Source organism: Rhinopithecus bieti, unplaced genomic scaffold, assembly GCF_001698545.2.
Source record: "Rhinopithecus bieti isolate Rb0 unplaced genomic scaffold, ASM169854v2 scaffold_7724, whole genome shotgun sequence".
In the NCBI taxonomy this organism is placed as follows: domain Eukaryota; kingdom Metazoa; phylum Chordata; class Mammalia; order Primates; family Cercopithecidae; genus Rhinopithecus; species Rhinopithecus bieti.
Window position 1 is genome coordinate 165741 of NW_016805612.1, and position 10523 is coordinate 176263.

At 38.3% G+C, this 10523-nt stretch overlaps 1 long non-coding RNA gene across 1 annotated transcript in view; it reads right to left on the bottom strand.

Moving 5' to 3' along the window:
- The window catches only part of LOC108530295 (uncharacterized), a 13359-nt gene extending 4587 nt beyond the window's left edge, over positions 1 to 8772 (bottom strand). Inside the window, exons 1-2 of the long non-coding RNA XR_001885791.1 lie at positions 8446 to 8772; positions 4787 to 5028 (exon numbers count right to left, since the gene is read on the bottom strand). This is a non-coding gene — a long non-coding RNA (uncharacterized LOC108530295). The remainder of the gene's footprint in view (positions 1 to 4786; positions 5029 to 8445) is intronic.
- Between the last annotated feature and the right edge of the window lie 1751 nt (positions 8773 to 10523).

Genomic DNA, 10523 nt, shown 5'->3' on the forward strand with positions numbered 1-10523 from the left:
AAAAATATATAAGAACTGGATATTTGCAACATTGTCAGATATTTAAATATATTGAATGATTAATTTTTTTCAGACAGCATCAAAACTTTTAAAAGAAAATCAGACTAAAAGTAGTTTTCATTGGCCTTAATAAACAAAAGGAAATTATTTTTTCCTTGTGAACAGCATATCCAGTTTTTTTTAATTCTAATCTGTCAATCTTTGTCTTATCATTGGAGAATTTAATCCATTCATATTTAATTACTAATACATTTGGATAAATATAACTTTTTGCCATTTGCTTTTATTTATTATGTGTTCCATTATTTAGCTTTCTGGCCTTATTTTGGATTAATTAATTTTGTTTTTTTAATTCATATTTTTATGCTTTCCTTTCCTTTCTGCATCTCTGTGCTTCCTCCAGATCAATATCCTACTATATGAAGAATACAGAATTTGTGATGGTGAAAAATTCTCACTTTTTGTCTGAATGTGTTTTCATTTTGCCTTCACATTTGAAGTATATTTTCCCTGGATATTGAATTATGGTTTGCCACATAATTTCTTTCCATAATTCAAAGATTTTATTCTACAATGATGAGACTCACTTCATTTCTGCAGAAAAGTGATTCATCAGTATCACTGTTGCTTCCTTTAATGTAACCTTTTACTCCAGTATTTTTAAAATTTCCTCTTTGACTTTTAAAAAGAATCCATTTGACTATGAAGTACCTAGATATGGTTTCTCCTAGGTGTCAATACTCTTGCTTGGAATTCATGGAGTATCTTGAACACTTTTGATAAGTTTGAAAATTCTTGGTCAGTGTCTATTTAAATATTATTTTTGTTTCATATGAGTCTTTAGATTAATTTTCCATATCTCCTCTCAGTGCTTCAATATGATCATTTTATATTGACTTGTCTTCCTGTTCATTAATCCTCTGTTTTCCTTTGCATAATTCATAGAAACAATCTACTAAATTGTTAATTTCAGATAATGTATGTTTCGGTTCCAAACTTCAATTTGATTCCTTCTTACAGATTTCACGTCTGCTGAAAATATCCCTTTTTCCTGTTGTTTTCTCGAATATACTATTCAAAATTATTTTGAAGACTCTGGTGACTTCAGTATCTGAATCACATAAGGGGCAGTTTCTTTTTTCTTTTCTTTTTCTTCTTCTTTTTTTTTTTTTTTTTTTTTTGAGATGGAGTCTTGCTCTGTCACCCAGACTAGAGTGCAGTGGCATGATCTTGGCTCACTGTAACCTCCACCTCTGGGTTCAAGCGATTCTCCTGCCTCAACCTCCCGAGTAGCTGGGATTACAGGTGCATACCACCACACTGGCTAATTTTTATATTCTTAGTAGAGATGGGACTTCACCATGTTGGCCAGGCTGGTCTCAAACTCCTTAGCTCAAGTGATCTGCCCATCTCAGCCTCCCAAAGTACTGGGATTACAGTTGTGAGCCACCACGCCTTGCCTTGGTCGTATTATATAGCATGCCTCAATTTAAAAATTTTTGGTAATAGACCTATGAATAAAAAATGTTGAGGCTCTGGATAATGACCCCTTCCTCTGAAAAGAAAAAATTTTTCTCTGGCAGACAGAGAGAGTATAGGCACATCACCCTGATCCTGTGATAGGTTTGTTCTATGTTTATAGGTAGGTTTTCCCCTTACCCTTTGGTACAGACCTTTCTCCTAAGATGTGGCATTTCCCAATTCTCAGACAAAAGTCTGAGGTAGTTCCCAGGGTCCATCCACCTTAGCCATCTCGAAACTCCAATATTTATCCCTCTAACAGTCACAACTACTCAAATCTTTGCTGCTTTCAGCATAATTTTTTTCATTTTATTTTGTACATGTGCAACATAGATATAGCAACATTTGACCTCATTTTATTACAGTTTTTCCTCTCTAGATAATGGCCTTCATGTCCTAGCAACTTTGGCATCCCCAAGTTACAACCTCTGTCTTCTTAAGTCAATGATACTATTGTTTTCTGCTCAGACACTATTCCCCCAATGCCATGATCTGAAAAAAGCCCTTAAGGAAAAAGTCAGTGTGACTGTGAAGCTCATCTTCATGTGCCACCCTTCCATCGGTGACTGTGCCACCTTACATCCTTCCTGCATTAGCTGTACTCCAATGGCTTTGACCTTTTTTTTAAATTTGTCTAGCTTTTCGTTGCGTTTGGCAAAAGGGTTAATGTTACACGAGGTACTCATTTATGGCTGAAACAAGAAGTCCTCTCTGAATACTTGTAAGATTTTATCTTTGTCCGTTGTTTTGTGTATTGTATTATGGTGTGCCTGATGTTGGTTTTCTGTTTTTTCTACATTGGGTTTGTAAGGCTTTTTGAATTTGTGGTTAGAAGTGTTTCATCAGTTTTTGCTAATTCTTAAACATCTTTTCTAACATTGTTTTTGTACCATTTCCTTTCTCCACTTCTAAGATTTTACTTACATATATATTAGACCAATTCACTGTTTTTCATGTATTTCTTCTTTTACAAATTTGTATCATTTTCCAGTTTTGTTTTTTTTTAACTTTCAGAGAAAAGGAATAGAAACAAACCTACAATTCCAGTCCTCTGTTAAGCTATGTCTAATTGGCTATTAAACCCAGATATTCTCGATCTCCTGACCTTGTGATCCGCCCGTCTCGGCCTCCCAAAGTGCTGGGATTACAGGCTTGAGCCACCGCGCCCGGCCAAACCCAGATATTCTGATCTAGATTTCAGTTTCTTTTTTCAGTTGTCTGCTCTTATCCTTCATTTTAGCGCATACTTTCTTAAACATGTTAATCAGTCCACATCTGGTAACTGCAATATCTGGATGACTTGTGGGATTACTTTTATATTTTTTTTATTATTTCTCCTCATTTTTGTTCAATTTATCTAGTTCTCTGGTGTGCCTAATTATTTTTTATTACATGCAAGGCATTGTAATAAAAAAAATTGGAGAGATAATTTGAGGCTCTAGATGATATTTGCTGAGATTTGGGTTTAATTTTGCTTCAGATATTCAATTAAGTTAAAGCAAATCACTTTTGTTTGATCAGGTATTTTGCTGTTTGAATCTGGGGTTGTTGCTCTTCTATTTTCTTTTCACTGCTCTTTCTATTGTGCAACATTTTTGAGGCTCCAGACAAAAACCTGGGGTCTTTCCAGGTCCCTTTATATTGGAGGTCCCAGAAATTTAATTTTAATCTTCACAGCCCTGTAAATCTGCTAGAGTTCTATACAGCGTGTCAGCCTCTCAGCTGCTATTTGCAAATGACCATGACCATGTCGAAACAAAAGGGGAGTTATGATGTGTTACTGATCATGTCATAGATTCCTAGAGTAGGCAGAGTATAAACTTTTAGCTGCGAATAGGATAACCATTTGTTAGTATTTACCTAAAATAATGTCAGTTTACATCTGTGGTTCTGGAGCAATAATTAACAAGTGCTTACTTTTACTCTCAAAAGTATCCCAGTTTAAAAATTCACCCTGGCTGTAAATACTATTTAAGCTGTGCAGAAAAATGAATGAGGATATACAGGAGTGAAGACATTTCAGGAAGAAAAAAGACCTATCAAAGACACATAGGAATGAAGCCATATGCTGCACTCATATCCTGCAAGAAGTACAGCAGTAATGGAGATTAATATAAGGGCAATGAGTAGAATTAGGCCTGAAGATATAGCAAGGGATTGGAACGTGATGTGATTTGGCTGTGTCCCCACCCCAATCTCATCTAGAATTGTAATCTGAATTGTAATCCCCACATGTCAGGGAAGGGACCTGGTGAGAGGTGACTGGATCATGGGGGCAGTTTCCTCCATGCTGTTCTTGTGATGGTGAGTTCTCATGAGATCTGATGGTTTTATAAGTGGTGGTTCCCCCACACACCCCCTCTCTCTCACCTGCTGCCATGTGAGACGTGCCTTGTGCCCCTTCCACTACGATTGCAAGTTTCCTGAGGCCTCCCCAGCCAAGCAAAACTGTGAGTCAATTAAACCTTTTTTCTTTATAAATTACCCAGTCTCGGGCAGTTCTTTATGGCAGTGTGAAAATTGACTAATACAGAGCATGACTGACATTGGAATTAGCTTGTATTACTGTAGGTAACTGGAAGTTATTGACAGGCAAAGGTATCACCAAAGTAGATTTTAGAGGTAATTACAATAACTCATATGAGAGATGATGTTGAAATGAACAAAAGCATGGGGAATAAAAAATGAGATGAGAGAACAGATACAAGAATCATATAGGAAGTAAAATCAAATCACATCTAGTGACTGACTGAGATATAGAGAAAAGATAACTTGGATGACATATACAGAGACAGGGATGACTCTACCCAGTCTGGCTTGAGAGATTATATGAATGAGAAGAGCCTAAGAGAGGTTAGTTGGGGAGGCAGTACAAAACAAAAAGAAAACAATCCCGTCCTTATTTCTGCAATAGGAGCAAACTGGCATGAATGTTTCAGAGCATCTATTATTATGGAGAAGTGAATACCCTCAACTTAGGGACATAGTTCTTTTTCTGGAAGGACACTGTGTTCACTTGGGCTGCCATCATAAAATACCACAGACTGGGTGTCTTACACAACATTTTCTATTTCAAAGTTCTGGAAGTTGGTAAGTCCAAGATCAATGTACAGCTGTGCTAGGTTCCTGGTTAGGGCTCTCTGCCTTCTTGCTGTGTCCTCCTATAGTGGTGGTGGGAGGTGGTAATCTCTCTTCTTCTCCTTATAAGGTCACAGTCCTATTAGATTAGGGCCTTACCCTTAAGAACTCATTTGAGTTTAATTACCTCGTGAAGACCCTGTCTCCAGATACAATCACATTGGCGGTTAGGGCTTCAATGTATGAATTTGGGGGTTGAGGGAGGATACGGTTCAGTCCACAGCAGACACACTGCAATCTTTTACTTTATGATCCTTTCCAAGTTGTTTCACATTTGTGTTTGGTTAAGCCAGTGAGAAGCGTTGATAATCCAGAAGATCCAGAAGAAGAAATCGAACAAACCCTTTTTATTGCCTTCTGAAAAGGCAGCTGAAAAACACAGATGTTCATGCTTTAGTGGCTAAGAAGGTGAAAAAAAAACACAGCAAGAAAGAAAATTAAAAACCTAAGTCAATATAATCATACTAACAGCAGGGAATGGCATCATCTTCCAATGCCTGCTGTTACAGATGGAACACTTGCCTGTCAGAGGCGATATCTGAGCAATTGTCCTAGGCATCAGCCTATGAGTGTGGGCATTAGAACTGGCCGTGGCAACGTACCTGGCTAACGACAGACCCACTGTGCAGAAAGACCCCTGGATGCCTCACTGTTTCTCTTATTCATTTCATCCTACCCTATGAGATATTCATTTTTTAAAAAACTTTTATCAAAGTATATTTTAAATATAAAATCTGCATGTTTTAATTATACAATTCAGTACATTTTAGTTTATTTACAGAACTATACAATCATGATCAATCAGATTACAGAACATTTCAATCACACTAAATAGAAACCTTGTGCCATGTACAGTCTCCCTCTTCTCACTCCCTCTCATCACTCCCTCCTCCTCACTCCCTCTTCTCACTCCCTCCTCCTCACTCCCTCTCCCAGCCCAAGTTAACCACTCACTTTCAAGATGACATTGCAAATGCATAGCTTTCTCACATTTCATTTACTTCCCTATTTAGCCTTAAAATACGGAAATAAATGAATGATGGATTTGATTCCAGCCTCAGGACCTTGAACATTGGAGTCTGTTTTTTTACCATAGAGATCCCTCATGTGGATGGTGACAAAGAAACCAATGTGTTGAGCCATTGTTTTCCATTTTCATTCTGCTAAGACTCAGATATAATGCTGCTGCCCAAACTGAGGAGGTGGACACCCCATGGAGCCCCGATTGCAAAGCCAATCTGGCAGTTATGTTTATAAAGACAAATGAGATGCCAGTTTGTTAGACCCCTGTTTCAGTTCACCAAAATAAAAATCAGTACACAGGAAGGAAAAGAGGGAAACCTGCCTAGGGGCTCTGCCTCGACACATGCATAACCTTTGCTCTTCCCTCCACTGTGTAAAATATGCCACATCTTCTAGTTTCACAACCATGAAACCACGTGTGTCTGTAAGTTCTTGACATTTCAGATCATCTGGTTGACCATATTTCAGTACCTGGTTAACAGAGATTTTGGAAGGTGTTGGATCTTCTAAGCTTATCTAGTTTCTGATATTTTTATCACCAAATAAATACTTATTGAGCACTATGCATTAGGTATCAGGAGATGAGAGAAGTAGCAGGCACAGGTCTCCACCATCCAAAGTCTAAGAAACTAAGAAAAGATAATGTCATCAGCAAAGTTCGATCAGGGCATTTGTAAAGGGAGTAGAGTGAGAAAGTATACCAGTCTTGAGAGAGGAGCATGCGTATTTCAATAAAGAGTACTCAATGTTAAAATTGCCATGATTGATTTTTAATAATAGTGTTTAGTACATTTTGAAATTCTAAGAAATATTGAAAATGAGATTTTCATATTTATCAAACAGACACAAGTTTTTCAAATTTATCGCTCAATTTGTACTCATTAAATAAAGAACAGCACAAAATTCATTCTTTGAGAGAGTTACAAGCAGTAATGCTATGAAAGCCCAGAAGAGAGATTACTTTAGATAACATAAGAGGGCTTCCTGGAGGAGGTGATGTCTGAGATAGACTATTGAAGTTTGTTTGAGTCAGATAGGCAGATAGAGAGCAGATGTGGAAGCACAGGGCCTGTTTAAGTAGCAGAAGGTGTACAGAATAGCTTAAATAAGATCATTCATATGGATAAAGCTGCTCAACCCTTTACAAATGGATATGGATAAAGCTGCTCAACCCTTTACAAACCCTTGACAAATGGCAGGGTAAGGTGATAGAGGACCCAGGCAAAATTTATAACAACTCTGAAGCAGCACCAAAAATGAAAAATGATCAAGGCTTGGTGATTCTGCTGAAAGGAAATGGAATGTGGAAGAGCAAGGGGGAAAGAAGAGACGGGATTTAATAACACCAAGGTTCCAGAGTCCATGAATAAGAGAAGTGCATACCATTAGCAGAAATAAGGACACAGGATGAAGAGCCAGTTTGGAAGATAATGTGATTGAAGACATTGTAGTGCCAAAGTTGGCACAAGAGGCACACTGACCGCAAACCATAGGCCCCTTGATTCCTTCTCCAGTGTTATTAAGAGAGGCTGTCCCGATATTGTGACAGGCCAGCCTCGCCCACACTCCACAAGCTTGGGTGTGAATCCAATTTCTCCACAAACCTGCGCATTAAGGTTTATCAGGATCACTCCCATCCTCCATTCTCTTTCCCCAGAATAGGAGCTGCTGATGTGAAAGTCGATTGAAACCAGTTAAGATTCACTGTTAACTGTTAGATACCATGAATTATTTGGGTTCTTTGGCTCAGATACCATGAATTATTTGGGTTCTTTGGCTCTCAACACACTGCACATGTAAAATCATAGTCTAAAACAAACCTCAAGTCCACTTAAATTCTTCTTCTATTGTATATATTCCTTGACTATACATCCTTGTCACAAAATTGTAATTAAGACAAAAAGCAGTTCTCTAGTGGAAAGAACACAGGGTTCAGTTTAACCAGAACGGGCTTGGCTTGGAATGCCAGTCCCTCCATTAACTAGCTTTCATCTCTTTGACCTTAACTCTTCTCACCTGAAAAACAGAACTAATAACTTTTATGTTGTGAGGATTAAACTTTTTAAAAACATACTTAAAATATCTGGACTGGTTCCAAAGTATAGCATTTATCCCCCCACCCCCTCTTTCTAGATTAAAGCTTGAGTCTGATACTGAAAGATGAAAACATCAGTCTAATATTGGGTGAAGAAATTTAGTGGCAAAAGCCACTGGGATGGAATGTGGAAATGTGGGATAGAAGGTTCCTAAATGTTTATGGAGTTAACTGTATTTATTACTGATTTGGGCACTTGGTTATATGCTATTTTATTTCCCATGTGTATGTTTTGTTGTGCCCAAAAGGATTGAAAACTCTTCAAGGGCAGATACCATGAATTATTTGGGTTCTTTGGCTCTCAACACACTGCACATGTAAAATCATAGTCTAAAACGTGTTGTTTTCCTTTGCCATGGCTGCCATAACAAAGTGCTACAGGCTGGGTGGCTTAAACCAGTGGTCCCTAACCTTTTCGGCACCAGGGACCAATTTCGTGGAAGATAATTTTTCCACAGACCACGGGGTGGTGGAGGGGATGGGTTGGGCTTAAAACTGTTCGATCTCAGATCAGCAGGCATTAGTTAGATTCTCGTAAGGAACGCGCAACCTAGATCCCTCGCATGCGCAGTTCACAATAGGGTTTGTGCTCCTATGAGAATCTAATACCACTGCTGATCTGATGGGAGGTGGAGCTCAGGCAGTAATGCTCACTCGCCCACACTCACCTCCTGCTGTGCAGCTCAGTCCTTAACAGGCCACCAACTGGTACAGATCCATGGCCTGGGGATTGAGGACTCCTGGCTTAAACAACGAATTTATTTTCCCACAGTTCTGATGACTAGAAGTCCAAATTCAAGGGGTGGCAAGTTTGTTTCTTCTGAGGTCTCTCTCCTTAGCTTGTAGATGGCCATCTTCTCCCTGTCTTCTGTGTATTCCGTATCCATATTTCCTCTTCTTAGAAGGATATCAGTCAGTTGGATTAGGATCCACCCAAATGACCTCGTTCTAACTTAGTTATCTCTTGAAGACCCTAGATCCAAATACAGTCACATTCTGAGGCCCTGGGGATGAGGACGTCAACATATGAATTTTGGGAGACATGATTCAGCCCATTGCATGTGTTTACCATAGAATAGCTTTTTCTGGTTTGCAAAAAGCTGATATATACACCATATCATTTATCATTCAAAACAACCTGGAAATGCAGTTGGGATAATCATCATTTCCATTTAACGGGTGAGAAAACTGAGGCTCATGGACTAGATAGTTGAACCAGGACTCAAACTCAGGACTTTTGAGTCTAAATATAGTAATCTTTTCACCTTATCACATCACCTGTGTGAAATGAGAGGTTGACAGTAATTAAATGCCTAAAAGAACACACCTATGACTTGTTAATGATGTATTCTGTACTACAGAGTGAACAGAAACCAGGCTACCTTTACCTCTCACAAAGCAAATGGCAACACAGCAGACATATCATCAAATGTCTTTGCTTTTGACTCGAAATTGTGCATTCAGTATGAAACCTAATTATTTAATGCTGATCAGAAGCCTTGATTGGCAGAATTACACTCTTTGATATGAAAATAACATCCCATTAGTGAATTTGGTTTAGTAAACCAAAAATTTTAATAAAATGCATAGATGGGAGAAGGAAAATAATGAAAGGGTCCTTGATGGTAAAACTCCAGCAGGCAGGAAACCAATGGCTCCAAAATCCTTTTCATCTCTAAGCCTCAGTGGTTCCACTGCTTTGGCACACAGCTCAATGCCAGACACACAGGAGTTGTTCAGTATGTTTTGGATTTAATTGAAGCTGATTAAGCTTCACCACTCAGACGCTACACATTATGGAGCACCCCTTAAAATACCATCAAAACTACCTATCTCCATCCTCTTAACTCTAGAGGTCTCACAGCACTTTGCTCACAAATCCTTAAAACAGGAATGTGAAGTAGGAAGACGAAATGTAATATACTGTCCTCTTAATGGGTACTCATTACCAAATAAGGATGTATTTTCACCCTCACTTGCTCTCACTTTCTCTTCGTCTGTCAAAACTTTAAACCTAAAGAACAATTCAATTTTATGGAGAGAGGTCAAGTGTTCTTATTCTCCCCAGTCCCACATTTTAAAGCTATCACTTCAAATGCCTGAGTAATTTCTATTAAACCGATCTCTTTAAATAAAAAGCACCATATAATAAAATACGACTCCTTTGGGACTAGAGATTCAGTTAAGGATTTTCTATAAATTGATGTGGGTGCTTTCTAACACGTACCTAAAGCAACAAAACCACAGTGGTTGCTGGGTAGAGTTTTGTATCAGAAATATAGACTGAATTAAACAGTTCTGGCTGACTCTTTCAGGAGTAAGATAAAATTGAAGTGGTGGAAAGATTCCTAAAATCAAGAGTGAGCTCCTTGACGGCTGGATCAGGTCACAGTTGTATATGAGCTTAGAATATGTGATGAATAAACACGCAGGCCTGGCTGAGGTTAAAAAAAAAAACAAAACAAAAAAACGGACATGTTCAGGTTTAAGAAAATGCTAAGTCAGGAATGTTTATTTGCCAAAAAGCACCCAACTCTTCCCTGCATTTGGGTTCTAGTGACCTTAAGTCATCCCCCAGTAACCTGAATTCTCTAGATTTTCAGCATTCAGATCTTTATCTTTTCTTAGACCCCAAACTTGCCAAATTTTTACCTCTGATTCAAACTAACACTGAACTAGGTCTTGAAAATCAACCCACTTCTTTGTTATAAATGGTTTAGATGAGATATAAAGAAGGCAATTGGCA